The sequence below is a fragment of the Phaenicophaeus curvirostris genome, chromosome Z, assembly GCF_032191515.1.
Source record: "Phaenicophaeus curvirostris isolate KB17595 chromosome Z, BPBGC_Pcur_1.0, whole genome shotgun sequence".
In the NCBI taxonomy this organism is placed as follows: Eukaryota; Metazoa; Chordata; class Aves; order Cuculiformes; family Cuculidae; genus Phaenicophaeus; species Phaenicophaeus curvirostris.
In genome coordinates this window covers 37,720,773-37,735,541 of record NC_091431.1, presented here as the reverse complement: position 1 = coordinate 37,735,541, position 14,769 = coordinate 37,720,773, and the positions used below count along the sequence as shown (strand labels likewise).

Sequence of the window (14,769 nt, the reverse complement as noted above, 5' to 3'; positions counted from 1 at the left end):
GAGGTGAGCGTGCACGAGGTTCAGGGTTTACCATCCAGGGCTAAAAGAAGGAAAAGAAGGTAGTGTAGCAAACCTCCACAAAGGGCATTTCAGATGTGACAGTAATAAAGAGTTGTATCTTTTTTTCCAAAATACAACAGCAGATAAAAGGTAAGGAGGAGAAATCAAGCAGTATGTCATACAAAATCTACTGCCTACACTGTAAGAATTAATTTGAAATTAAGGGGAGGGCAGCAAGCAGACACTGGAACTATGTAAAATTACACTCAAAGGCAAACACAGCCCAGTGGGCTCTGCATCTCTCTTCTTTTTAGTCTCAAGCCTGTAACAAGCCAGAAGTCCATTCATTTCCTTTAACAAAAGCCATGGCTCACAACCGTATACTCCTAAAAGTCACCAACTCACCAGCTTGGCATAAGCACTTACAGGCATGCCAGATTTTAGAACTGAAATTAGTAGAGTTCTTGCACAAAGGGGAGATAGGAGCCAGAAGTGTGGAGAGCCTTCCATCACCTTACTACCCAAATCTGGACACAAGGCAGTGGTGTGAAGACAAGCGAACTCTTTGTCTGCTTTTATTCCTAGAGCACACACCAGCACCACTACAAAACAGCTGCAAGCTAGAAAGGGACTCTGCATTCACATTCATCTGCTTGGCTAGGAGTAAGGCCAGAAGTGCTCACTAATTCCTGGCTGTTTTACTAGCAGCACCAAGGACAATCAGAGAAAACCAAAAATCAGTGGTGGGCTTGAGTGTGTGCAGGTTCCCTCTTTACAAAACAGAAAGGTAAAATAAAACAATTAAGCAGTTGTTGTGCCAAGCTGAGTTCCTAAGTCATATGATACAACATTTTCATTTGGTGCAGTGGGATTTTGATTTTACAGTATGTCTGCTAATACCTGCAGGGTTGCTCTAAAGCCCTAATACAGAGTCTTCACACCAGCACAAATGAAGGCAAATACATTAAACAGGTGGGCTAAATGGTAGGGTTGTTGTGATTTCTCTGTCACAGGAAGGGGACATGGACAGATTCATCAGGGCCCTCTGCTATGGAGGATTGCATCACTGTGAGATGACAAAAGCACCAGATGGGGAAGTAATGCTCGGGCCACCACATGGATGTGGGGCTAGAATCCTGGAGAGACCAAGACCAATGAGAAGGTAGATGACAGAGACATGCTTTATCTTGCCACTGCCTTTCCAGAGGCCTATTTTCATCAATATTTTACCTGAGAAACATCTTACAAAATCTACATATATAGCATCAACAAAAAGCTTCTGGTACACATCCAAATAGAAAGAGCTCTCCAGTCATTTGGGCCATTCTCAGGATCTCCAGAGAAATATCCCTAGTATCATATTTTAAACCCTTTCCAACTCACCCCATCCCTACTCCTCAAATCTAGGCCCAGGCTACAAACCTAAAGATTTTTTTTTCACTCAGTGTAGCTCAGTCAATACAGCTTCACACCTTTGAGTTAATGCTAAAGCCTAAATTGAAATATAGCCAGCTAACCTGGTTAGGTTGTGGGTAAGGAAGTGTCATGAGGATTTTGCCATTGTGCTGTTGAGTAAACAGAGGAAGAGCTGCTGAGGCAAACCTTCCCTTTTCCTGCTTGAAAATACCATCTTGCCAGCTGTGTAAATCAAATATCTACCAGGCTGTCACCAAAAGGCTGCCCTGAACCAACTCACTCACCACCTTACCAGCCATCGGCAATCCTGAGTTTGTGCCCTGGCCAGCAGCAGTGCTTACCTACATCCAGGAAAAGGCTTGGCTGCTGTCTCTTGACTTTTTACCATAGAGCAGAGTCCCAGGACCCAAATTTATAGCAAAAGAAATCAATGCAACTCCACAGAGCACTTGGGTGCTTTGCATGTGGAAGTGATTGATGCCCAGTACTCAAGACACAAACCTTTCTCTGTGTCTCCTGGGAAGTTCAGTGAGATATGACCACAATGTTCATGTCAGTGTTGTTTTCCATGGGAATTGCTCTGAGAGGCTGAAACTAGAAGAAAGAGTCTTACACTAAGAAAATCCATAGGTAGAATTGGTATAGATTTTTGTGTTTTCCTTTCATTACTAAAGCTTCATTACTTTATAATCTTACCATTTTATAAATAATGACCATAATATTTGCTGCACTTAGACCAACAGTCTTCAAAAGGTCCTAGGAGAGACAGCCTCAGGTGTAGAGGGTGAACACACTGTTCTCTTTAATTACAAAAGATTGCTATTTTTCCCAGGGTACAGCAAACAGAAGAGAGAATGCCAAAATGGAGATTACAATCTCTTTGTGGTTTGGATGCCCTGGAACTGTTAATGTCATTTTCTACTCTTCAGTATCTTTGCATCCTTGGTACTGATCTTCATCACCTGTTAACCATAAAATCAGCCTTCCCTAAAGAGAACAACTGGTGTCTGCTATCTTCTGCCCACAAGTATTTCCATAGTGTTTTGGCTAGCATGAGTAAATGCTGTGTTTATGTCTTTGGTCCTCTTCTGTTTTCCTAATTGCAAGTATGCAATGCTCAATGTTGTTCATGTTTTGTTCCGCTACAGTCAGTGAGTTTAATCATAAATTACAAAGGCAGTCAAGTTACATATATAATAACACACCAGCCCTAATTCTACCCCTCCATTGGCTGCCATATTTTATGATTCTTAATCTCAGTAATGTTATTTTAGCTACTTTGGGGTCATCATTTTGAGACTGATGACAACCACATTTATGGTTATTTTCGTTCTCCAAATGACTCAGCCAATTCCCCTCCTCACTCCACACCCAGCTTTGATCCCATCAATCACAGAACCACAGAATGACCTGAGTTAGAAAGAACCCACAAGGATCAAGTCCAACTCCTATCCCTGCATATGGCAACCCTAACATTCACACCATGTGTCTGAGTGTATTGTCCAAATGCTTTTTTAATGCTGTTAGGCTTGATGCCATGACTGCTTCCCTGGGAGCTTCACTACCCTCTGAGTGAAGAACCTTTTCCTAATAACCAACCTAAAATAAAGTTCCATGAGAAACAGTCCTCAAGGCCAAAGGAGCCTAAGAGGGCTGGACACTCTTTAAGAAGGAAATCCAGGTGGCACAAGAGCAGGCCATCCCCATGAGCAAGAAAATGAGCCGGCAGGGAAGAAAACCAGCTTGGCTGCGCAGAGAGCTTTTGGTGGATATCAGAAAAAAAGAAGAAAGTAAGAGCTTTGGAAGAAGGGGCAGGCATCTCTGGAGGACTACAAGGACGAAGTGAGATCGTGCAGAGAGAGAATGAGAAGGCCTAAAGCCCAACCAGAATTTAGATTGGCCCATTCTGTAAACAGGGCTGAGTTCTGCACCTGGGACGCAACAAGTCCATGCAGCACTACAGACTTGGGGAAGAGTGGCTGGAAAGCTGCCTGGCAGAGAAAGACATTGGGATGTTGATTGAGAGCTGATTGAACATGAGCCAGCACTGTGCCCAGGGGGCCTAGAAGACAACTTCTTGGCTTGCATCAGAAACAGTGTGGCCAGCAGGACCAGACTGTGCTCCTGTACTCAGGATTGGTGAGGCTGAACCTCAAATACTGTCTTCAATTTGGGGCCCCTCATTACAAGAAAGACATTGAGATCCTGGAGCATGTCCAGAGAAGAGCAACGAACCTGGTGAAGGAGCTGGAGAGTAAGTCTTATGAGGAGCAGCTGAGGGAACTGGGATTGTTTAGCCTGGAGAAGAGGAGGTTGAGGGGAGGTCTAATCACTATTTACAACTACCTGAAAGGAGGTTGTAGAGAGGTGGATGTTGGTTTCTTTGCCCAAGTGATAGGTGATAGTATGAGAGGGAATGGCTTCAAACTGCACCAGAGGAGGTTCAGACTGGAAATTAGGAAAAATTTCTTCACTGAAAGGGTTATCAGGCGCTGGAACAAGTTGTCCAGGGAGGTGGTTGCATCAGCATCCCAGGAGATATTTAAGAGACATGTAGATTAAGTGCTCAGGGTTATGATTTAGCAGTGGACAGGTACAGTTGAGCCTGATGATCTTAAAGTTCTTTTGCAACCCAGTGATTCTATGACTCAGTCTCGTCTTCTCCAATCTGAACAGACCAAGTGACTTCAGCCACTCTTCATAAAACTTCCTCTCTAGACTTTCCACCAACTTTGTGGCCCTTCTCTGGACACTCTCCAGTAGCTTGATATCCTTTTTATACTTCGGCACCCAAAACTGTACACAATACTCAAGGTGGGGCTGCACCAGTGTGGAGTAGAGCAGGACAATCACTACCCTCGACCGGCTGGGAATTCTGTGCTTGATGCACCCCAGGACATGGTTGGCCATCTTGGCTGCCAGGGCACACTGTTAGTTCACGTTCAATTTGCCAGTGACCAGAACCCCCAGATCCCTTTCCACAGGGCTGCTCTCCAGCCTCTCACTCCCCAGACTATATGTATATTCAGGGCTGTCGTATCCCAGGTGCAAACCTGACATTTGCCCTTTTCAAACTTCATGTGGCTGGTGATTGCCTAGTTCTCCAATTTGTCTAGATTCCTCTGCACGGCTTCTTTGTCCTTAAAAATGCCAACAGCTCCCCCTGGTTTCCTATCATCAGCAAATTTGGTTAGTAAATTTCCGAGACCTGCATCCAGGTCATTTATGAAAGTATTAAAGAGTATTGGTCCCAAGATGGATCCCTGCAGAACCCCGCTAGTGACTGGTCTACAGCTCACTGTAACCCCATTCACTATGACCCCTTGAGCCTGGCCCATCAGCCAACTGTTCACCCACTGCACTATGTGTTTATCCAGCCATATGCTGAACATTTTGTTTAGCACACTGAGAGAGACAGTATTAAAGGCCTTGCTGAAATCCAGGAAGATTACACCAACTGTCTTTCCTTGGTCCAGGTGTGTAACCTGGCCACATAAGGAAATTAAGTTTGTCAGGCAGGACCTTCCCTTTTTAAAATTGTGCTGGCTGGGACCAATGACTATGTTGTCTTTCGGGAGTTTTTCAGTAGCTCCCAGAATAACTTCTCCATAGTCTTACCAGGCACTGAAGAGAGACTGACAGGCCTGTAGTTAGTGGGCTCAACCTTGATGCCCTTCTTGAAGACTGGGATAACATTTGCCACCTTCCAGCTGATACTTCTCCGGATTCCCAAGAGCACTGAAAAATGATTGAGAAGCTTTGCTATGACATCAGCCAGCTCTTCAAGTACCTTTCAATGAATCCCATCACGCCCCGTTGACTTATAGGGATCCAGCTGGCGCAGCAAATCCCACACAAGTTCAGGGTTGATTGGGAATCTGTCGTTTACACAGTCTCAGTCCTCTAGCCCAGGGATCTTGAGGGAGGCGGGGGTGGGCAGCCCATCAACTGTATTGAAGACAGAGACAAATAAAGCATTAAATGTCTCTGCTTTGTCTATATGACTGTTTATGAGGCGTCCAATATTATTTCCAGCCTGACTTTTTGTTATTAACTGCAGGCATGAAAGATTTCACTGTGGCGTGCATGCTGGGACAGCCAGCCAATGCCTTGGCATACCCGTGATATTAGCAGCAAGCACAGAGCAAACGGCCAGTGTTCTCATGCTTGCAAGCTTGTTGAGACCTTGGAACCTTTACTAAGACCCGTGAGTTAATAAAAATGCATTAGACAGAAAACATGAAGATAATGGCCACATCTGTGGTAAATAGTGGGTTGCACTCTATCACTAACTGCGGGATTCTCACAGGTGGAAATTCACTGGGATAGCTGCTGACTGGATACAGAAACACTATATAAGGTTTGCATCCTCTCAATAAAGGTGATCTCACTTGTTGCCTCATCGACAGGGTCCATGCCTTAATCGCTACAATTAACATAGTTTTAAAAGCCCTTTCTTATTATCCTTTACAGTGCTGGGCAGCTTCAACTCTAATTGAGCTTTGGCTGCACGGATTTATGCCCTACAGCAGCAAACAGCACCCCTGTAGTCTCCTCCCACAGCACTCGCCCTTGTTCCCACTGGCCATGCATCATTCTTTTATGCTCAGTTCCAGTAGAAGATCCCTGCTCAGCCAGGCTGGCCTTCTACCTCACCTGTTTGACTTGTGGCATTTCAGAATTGCCTCGTCCTGTGCTCTTAGGAGGTGGTACCTAAATGTGACTGGCACTGATGGACCCAGCACCTTCAAAAGCATCTTCCCAGCGGACCCTCCTAAGCAACCTGAGTTTGCTTTCCTCACATGCAGAGCTGAGGTCTTGCTGTCAGTTTTCCATTACCACAGATGTTAAACTTGACTGCTTCACGGTCACTACAACCTAGGCAGCCTCCAATCACTACTTCACTCATGAGAACCTCTCTGTTGACTGGCAACAAATCAAGGAAGACACCCTTCCTGGTCAGTTCCCTCATGACCTACATCATGAAACTATCATCCAGATAACTTAGGAATCTTCAGGGCCTGTATGTATCAGCTGTGTGGTACTCCCAGTTGATATCTGGAAAACTGAAGTCCCCCATGAAGACAAGGGCAGATGACTTGGAAGCATCCCTTAGTTCCTTAAAGAATAACTCATCAATGTCGTTGTCCTGGTTGGGTGGCCTATAGCAGACTCCCACAACAACACCCGTTGAAGACAAGACAGCTTCAATTAGGTGTTCCTCATTACAGCTCCAATATTTCAATGTTGGTGAGTATGCAGGTCAACTGATCGGGCTGCACGCTTCATGCCTCAAGTGTAGGGGGCACCCAAACTGAACCCTGGATCTCGGTGCATCGTCCCAGTTTGTCCCTGATGATTAGCCCTGGGGAAGAAACAAAGAAGCAGATATGACCTGTTAGCTGGTGTTTAGCTGCCAGTAGTTTTGTCATTATAAAAGTGCTGGCACCAGGAAAGTCTGTAGCACGGTCAGTCTGAGACATGACCAAGCCACATAGAATCATAGGGTTTGAAAAGACCTTAGAGATCATCAAACCCAACCATATCTGTCTCACCAGTGCCGAGTACAGGGTGAGAATCACTTCCCTGGTCCTGCTGGCCACACCATTTCTGATACAAGCCAAGATGCTACTGGCCTTCTTGGCCAGCCTGAGTACGTTGCGGACTCATGTTCAGTCAGCTGTTGACCAACACCCCCAAGTCTTTCCCTGCCAGGCAGCTTTCCAGTCATTCTTCCGCAAGTGTGTAGCGCTGCACAGGGTTGTTGTGTCCCAACTGCAGGACTCCATGCTTGGCCTTGTTAAACCTCATCCCATTGACTTCAGCCCATCAATCCAGTCTGTTAAGATCACTCTGTAGAGCTTCCCTACCCTCTAGCAGATTGATACTTCCTCCCAGTTTAGTGTCGTCCACAAATTTGGTAAGGGTGCACTTGATCCCCTCATCCTCAGCATAAACTTGCCCTGCAGTTATCTAATCCCTAATTCAGCTAAGAGGTAGCTAAGAAACAGAATCTTCAGCATCAGCATTATACCTGCAGACCTTATTAACAGGCTGTCTACTTAAATACCCACCAGAAATTTTTATCACTTTCTGTGGACTGGGGCAGTGAAAAAATACCAAGTATACACCTGTTAGTTTAAAAAGATGACACAAATATAATATTAGATGTTACTTCTTTTTTTGCTAGCAAAATCAGACTTCAAGGATCTCTCCCATGCTCTATCCTTGTTTCAGATTTTATGAGCTGTAGTAATAATTTTCTTCAACATACTGCTCACAGGTGTATTGCCTTTGTCTTGCAATGGAAAGGAAGTGGTCATACACCGTCATGGTGGCACCTACTGGCTGGAGTGGTCTCCGAGGCAGCACTAGGGTAGAGTCTGTAATCCGAGTCAGGTATTCCCCACACCATGCCTCTGGCCTACTCCCTCTCAGGTCAGGTGTACCGGCCACAGACATACTGCAAAAAGAAGTAAGAAAAGACAATTATAGTCTTAAAAATTATGAGATCTGGTAATTTATATATTTTCCTGTATGGATAAACCTTTGTCATATAGTTGTTGCTGTTGTTACTGTTACTACTACTATATTTTATTGATGGAATGCTTATTTTCCAAAACACCAATAGTCATTTTCAGGCCTATGATGGCTTACTATAAAAGACCATTGACAGGCTACACTGAACAAAGCCAAAGTGCCTGGGGAGGTATCACTGATGTTGCTCAGAATAAGCCTGGAAATCTCCCCTAGTACTCACAGATTGAATGCCAGTTCTCAAAGGAGATTCTCCCTGCCTCAGCATCTTTCAATATCCAGATTATCAAGCTATTGAAGTTATCTAGCAGGACAGGAACTAAACTGTCCACTCTCTGTCAATCAGCACACTAAAACTCCTGATCCAATGACATGAAAAGACTGATTCATATCAATAAACTTGCTTTTCATGATTGTACAATGTCTAGAAACAGATGTAACAGAATTTGTGTGAACTAGCATGGGTGGGTTGGGCTAATCTTTTACAAGGAGGAGTACTGAAGCAGTCCGCTACGGATTAAACAAATGGCAGGGCACCAAGGCTCCTGGGGTCTTTGCTTGACTCTCTCACTGCCATAATATGTGTCCTTGTCCCAGTCTCTTAGGTCAACACATTTGACTAAAATTAAGTACATAAATCTATATGCAGGTATTGACCTGCTTCATAGAAGTGTTAAATGCAATTCCAACACTGATCTCAGTACAGTGGGCCCTCTTCAGCTGAGAGAAATTCACCTTATGTTCTTCTGCAGCATTACTTACTTTCTGTACTATGTGTTACTGACAGTTTTATTTGCATCTCAGAGCTAGATATGGTTAAATAATAATCCATATAATCTGTAGACCAAAGAAAATAGTAATTGAAAGTAAACGACTAAATACAATTTGACTTCAAGGGAAAAGAAATTATTTAGAGGTGATATTTGTGTGCTCTTAAAATAAAGTTTAAAAATAAACAAAAAATATGTTCTAACATTTCAGATAAGTATACATGTAAATAGAAACAATATATGTTTTAAGAGAAGTAACAGGATGGGGGCTGATTTTGTCTTCTGATACACCCTTGCTTTTGTTTACATATTTTCACAGTATGCGGAAATTAAAAGCAGTTTGTTTGATCTTTGGTTCAATTCTGAGGTGTCTAAAATGACGTCCACAAATACATGCATACCTGAAAAACTGGATGAAAAGTGATTGTTAACACAATTTCTCTCAGCAAATGTAGAAGTTTTTATGTTAAATGCTCTTATAGGACAGCAAGGACCAACTGAAAATTTGGTCTATATTGTATAAAGCATATCACCTTCAGAAAGCACTGTTGTAAAACTTCCTTGGTGAAACTGAAAGTGTGCCCCCTTTTTAACTAAAATGATAATGCTTTTCTGTTATCTTATTATTCTGATTTTTTAAAATGTTCTGTGGATTTGGAAGATGTAGTTACAGTACTTCAATGTGCTCTAGCGTATGCATATGTGCGAAATGGTGTGGTGGCACATATCATAGAATTGTGGAATAGTTAGGGTTGGAAGGGACCTTAAAGATCATCTAGTTCCAACACCCCTGCCATGGGCAGGGACATTCCACTAGATCACGTTACCCAAGGCCCCATCCAACCTGGCCTTAAACACATCCAAGGACGGGGCATCCACAACTTCCCCTGCCAACTTGCTCCAGTGTCTCACCACTCTCATGGTGAAGAATTCTTCCTAATGTCTAGTCTAAATCTGCCCTTCTTCAGTTTATATCCATTCCCCCTTGTCCTATCACCACTAGCTTTAATGAATAGTCCCTCTCAAGCTTTCTTGTAGGCTCCTTTCAGATACTGGAAGGTTGCTACAAGATCTCCTTGGAGTCTTCTCTTCTTCAGGCTGAATAACCCCAACTCTCTAAGCCTGTCCTCATACGGGACAGCCTCCAGCCTTCTGATCAATTTTGTAGCCCTCCTCTGGACCTGTTCCAACACTTCCATATCCTTCTTATGTTGAGGATTCCAGAACTGGACACAGTACTCCAGATGAGGTCTCACTAGAGAGGAATAGAGGGGCAGAATCACCTCCCTCACCCTGCTGGCCACGCTTCTTTTGACACAGCCCAGGACACAACTGGCCTTCTGGGCTGCGAGCGCACACTGCCAGCTCTGTCAAGCTTCTCATCAACTAGCACCCCCAAGTCCTTCTGCTGCTCTCAATCACGTCATCCCCCATAGCGTACTGAAAACAGGGACTGCCCCAGCCGAGGCGCACTTGGCCCTGTTGAACCTCATGAGGTTCTCACAGGCCCACTTCTCCAGCCTGTCCAGGTCCCTCTGGATGACATGCAGTTTTATGTAGTTTTAAGGTGACTTAAAAGGTACTTCTCTGTTACTCATGAGAAGGTTTCATTAACGGATAACTCCAAATTTATAGATAACACTAGATTTGCAAGCACTCCCACAAAGCTAATATGTCTCTGCTGTATCCCCTAGAGTTTCTGCTGTAATTCACACAGGTTTTAAAACACTACTTCTCCCGAGAAGCTAGAAGTCTGGTGCGTATCCACTCTGAAATATCCTTTAAAGAAGATGGTTTGGAAAACGTCCTGAGAGCCACATCTTGAACATGATCTGTCCTTCAAGGTATCCAAGGTTTGACACCTAGAGATCCATCTATCCAAAATTCCTGAAAGCTTTTGAAAATATTTACTTAAGTTATTTTTAAGCGGGATGTAGCAACTCAGGAAAACCAAGATGTGTATTAGTCTAATTTCCACAGATGCTAGTTCCATGTAGTGACCAGTTTGAGCATCTGCAAATGAATTCTTATCATGTCAGTCCAGTGCTCTGTGTATCCACAGATGTTTACTGAAGTTGTGAATTTAAAAACACCCATGAAGATCTTTCGTTCAGAAGCCGTTTGCCCCAGACTCTTTTCATAAGTATGTGTCTGTTTGTTCTGGCAAGTCTTTAAAACTCTCTATAACCTAGTCTCCTTTAAAACCCTCGTAAGTGTGAACAAATACAGGTAATTTTCATTAAGATGTTAGTTTGCCATTTGTGTTTAATTTCCAGAAGTAAGATACTTTTGGAATAAGCATGTAACTGCTGCTGAGAATGCAGTTTGAAACATAATTAATATGCACAATTATCAAGTCTGAAAAAGCATTTCCTTCATTGTACTACAAAGGCACCAAAGCCTAGAGAAAACTTCATGTTACCTGCCTCTTCATTTCTGAGCACTACAAGATTTTGTTGTCTATGCATACCTGATCTCTTCCAGGTATCTGATGGCACCAATCTCTAGCTTCCACTTTTCCCTTTGGTCTTACTTCACATTCACAATTTTCATTCTCTGAGGAAATTTACTATACCTTGGTTGTGAGCCAATACTATGGTACTCATGGGGTTCCCACAGAACAGCACCTGAAAGTGTTAAGAGTATAGGGAATGGAGATCAGCAATTATTCTCTGAGCTAATTGATGAATTATCCCCAAGCTCTTCCCAGTACCAGAGAAAACAAAAACAGCATTGTCCTGAAAACTCCTGTGAGGAGAGAGTTAAAGTTGTCTTCTTTGTGGTTTTCTTTGTCTTACTTAAGCCAAATGAGGATATTCATAGCCCATTGCCAGTGGTGTCCTGCCAAATATTTATGTCTCTGAGGTAAGGAAATTACAATCGACTACCCCAGTTAGTTCAAAAGAATCCCACTCTTTAAAGATAGAAAGGTGACCTGCTCCAAATGAAGTCCTTCCCTTATCGCAAGTATCTCTTTAAGTCAGATGGAAATCTGAATAATTGCTGTGCCCTAAAGAAATTATCCCTCTTACTTAAATAAAAAAATTATCTTTCTTAAAAAGTATCTTCCTTAAAAATTATCTTTCTTAATTAAATTCTAACAAACCCACCAAAAATCCCCAGCAGCTATCAGATGCTTGGTATAATTTGCTAAAACTTCAGAACTACAACTGCAACAGTGCTTACTTAGCATTGCCATAATTCTGCTCTTTAGCCCAGTTTACAGTAAGAGTACATAAAAGTCACTGGAATTTGTACTTTTGACTGTGAAGCAACTAAAATTAAAACCACACAGAGACTTTACACAGTTCAAATATTAGTGTTTCCTCAGCAATCACTGCTAGGTGCCACTCTACTATTCCAAACCTCCACTGACGTAACTAAGGCCAGAACGGGGTCCAAGAAATGAAAAACTGAAATAGTCATCTTTAAGATTTGCATATTTACCTGTGCTATTTTTCTACCCAGCACAAATGAAGGTCTGTTACAAAAAAAAATAAAAAAACAAACCCAAACTTCAGTCATCAAGAAATTTACCAAGAATCTGATTTATTTCCCAGATATAGTTTTGATATAACATAAGAGATTTTAATTTTTATTTCATGCATGTACATATTTAACTGTAAAACGCTCCTTTTTCAAAGAACTCATAGGCAGAGAGGACTAAATCAGAAGACATGAACCTGATGCAAAATATGAAGCAACTAGGAAAAACTAAAGAGAGATCTCAAAGGCACCAAACACAAATAGCAGAAAAGCTTTTAAAATCATGAGAAAAACTGAAGTTGTTTACAAGATTTGAAATTAATTTATTATTTATATTCATTATCAAAAATGCTATAAAACTAATTTGCCAGCAACAAAGATTTCAGCAAATGAACAATGTGCATATTCATTTCAGGACCCACGGCTGATAATATTGTTAAAAAATGAAGTTTACCCGATTTTTCTTGTCAGGCAACAGATTCTGATTAATTACTTGGAAAGCAGAATTTTTTATGAAAATGCTCATCTATCTCTACTAAAACTACATTCTACAAATTGCATACTTTACATTCATAAAGCTAAGATTTGGTCTATGCAACAGATTTTAGACAGACTGAGATACAAACAGCATATGCCCAACTCACACTGTATATTCATATCTCAGCACATTCCTTGTCCCCATAGACTGGCAGCAGAAGATTCAGGAAAAAGATTCAGAAGGAAGTTAAAGTTCATCTTTCTGATGTGTTTAAAACTAAACAATCAATGCACCTTGAATACTGTGTTCAGTTCTGGACCTCTCACTACAAGAAGCATGTTGAGGCTCTGGAGCGTGTCCAGAGAAGAGCAACAAAGCTAGTGAAGGGGCTGGAGAACAAGTCTTATGAGGAGCAGCTGAGGGAGCTGGGGTTGTCCAGCCTTGAGAAGACCTTACTGCTCTCTACAACTACCTGAAAGGAGATTGTAGAGAGGAGGGAGCTGGCCTCTTCTCCTAAGTGTCAGAGGACAAGACAAGGGGGAATGGCCTCAAGCTCCACCAGAGGAGGTTCAGGCTGGACATCAGGAAAAAAATTTTCACAGAAAAGGGTCACTGGGCACTGGAACAGGCTGCCCAGGGAGGTGGTTGAGTCACCATCCCTGGAGATATTTAAAAGAGGGGTGGATGAGGTGCTCAAGGGCATGGTTTAGTGGCTGATTGGAATGGTTGGACTTGATCATGCTGGAGGTCTATTCCAACCTGGTGATTCTGTTATTCTGTAATGCTTAACACAAGACAAATAATGTTTGAAATATATTTGAGTCTTGGTTAAAAAACTTTAGTAATTACTTTATTAAATAATTAATTTATTTTTTTAAACAACTGAATACATATGAAATCTGGGGTACTGCCTGGTGCACAACACAGTACTAATTGTGTCAACAATGCAATCTTTTCTTATAGCAACTGGGTTTGGTGAATGAGATTGACTGTCATGATTTAGATCAGTGGCCACTACCATCATTTAGACCCACACTTGTATGAAACACAGTATTCTCGAAAGTTCTAAGCTCTTTAATAACAAGTTCATCTCCAAAATAGAAGCTAGAACTAGCTGTTTAGCACTCAATTAAATAAAATGTGTGGCTACTATTTATTAATTTTTTTTTTAATTATGTGAGGGTTTGCTCTGAAGGTGAAGGGGTTTCATTAGCCAACTGGCAATTAAATTCATAATCATCAATTTAAATTGGAAATTCTCTTACGTTTTGGGGCAATGCTGTTGCATTTTGTATTTCAGTTTCACAAGACATGTAGATATTGTCAGTAAATTTAGGTCAAAAAGAAAAAAAGAAAAAAATATATATTTTAAGGGCCATCTATTTTTTTTCTAAGATATTATGTGATGGGGATTGTGTCCCAATGATTCCAGGGCAAGCAGCCAGTCCTGGAAGCCTAGGCCTTGACATTAGAAGTCGCTGGTCAATATGCATAGGGTCAGAGAGGCAACTTTTCTGTGGCTGGGGAAAGTGGGGGTCCTCCCTGCTGTGAAGAACCCGACAAAAAATGTGATGCTTACTTATGCCCCTCCTGGTTTCCCGGCCTATAACTTGCAGGAAAAATACAGCCCTTCTAAGGCAGATTATGTATGATGGTTAATAACCATGAGACCAGCACGCAGGCAAAGGACCTTAATAGGGAATTCAGCCCATTTCCCATTCCTCTGGGGCTCCTTACCTTTGAGCCAAACTTTGCCTGTTGACATACCTCTTGAAAAAAAATCTGTTCTTTAAGATTCACTTTGGAAGAAGCCAGAGGAGCTAATGGCTTTCAGCTGAAACTGTTTTGCCTTAGTCCTCCACCCTGCCATCGTAAGAGAGGTCGAAATCATGCTCTGCGGCTACTAGTCATACCGATACTACCAGCAAATAAACTCTCTAATACTCATTTTCAAGTTTTAGAAAGCAGGCATCTTTTATCATTATAGTGCTGGACACATGGAAAAATAATTCCATCAATTACACATAACAAGACAAGAGGTAGTTACAGAATATATTTTCAAGCTACATGCACATGTACATA

The 14,769-nt window shown here is 42.1% G+C and overlaps 1 long non-coding RNA gene across 2 annotated transcripts; it reads right to left on the bottom strand.

The window, feature by feature from the left end:
• Positions 1-1,879: 1,879 nt before the first annotated feature.
• LOC138733186 (uncharacterized) lies at positions 1,880-7,835 on the bottom strand. Of its 2 annotated transcripts, none has more exons than XR_011339381.1 (4): positions 7,762-7,835; positions 6,073-6,781; positions 5,035-5,364; positions 1,880-2,010 (listed from the first exon to the last, which is right to left on the bottom strand). It is a non-coding gene; the product is annotated as an uncharacterized lncRNA (long non-coding RNA). The 2 variants fall into 2 exon arrangements; XR_011339382.1 differs by having other exon boundaries at positions 7,698-7,828.
• Between the last annotated feature and the right edge of the window lie 6,934 nt (positions 7,836-14,769).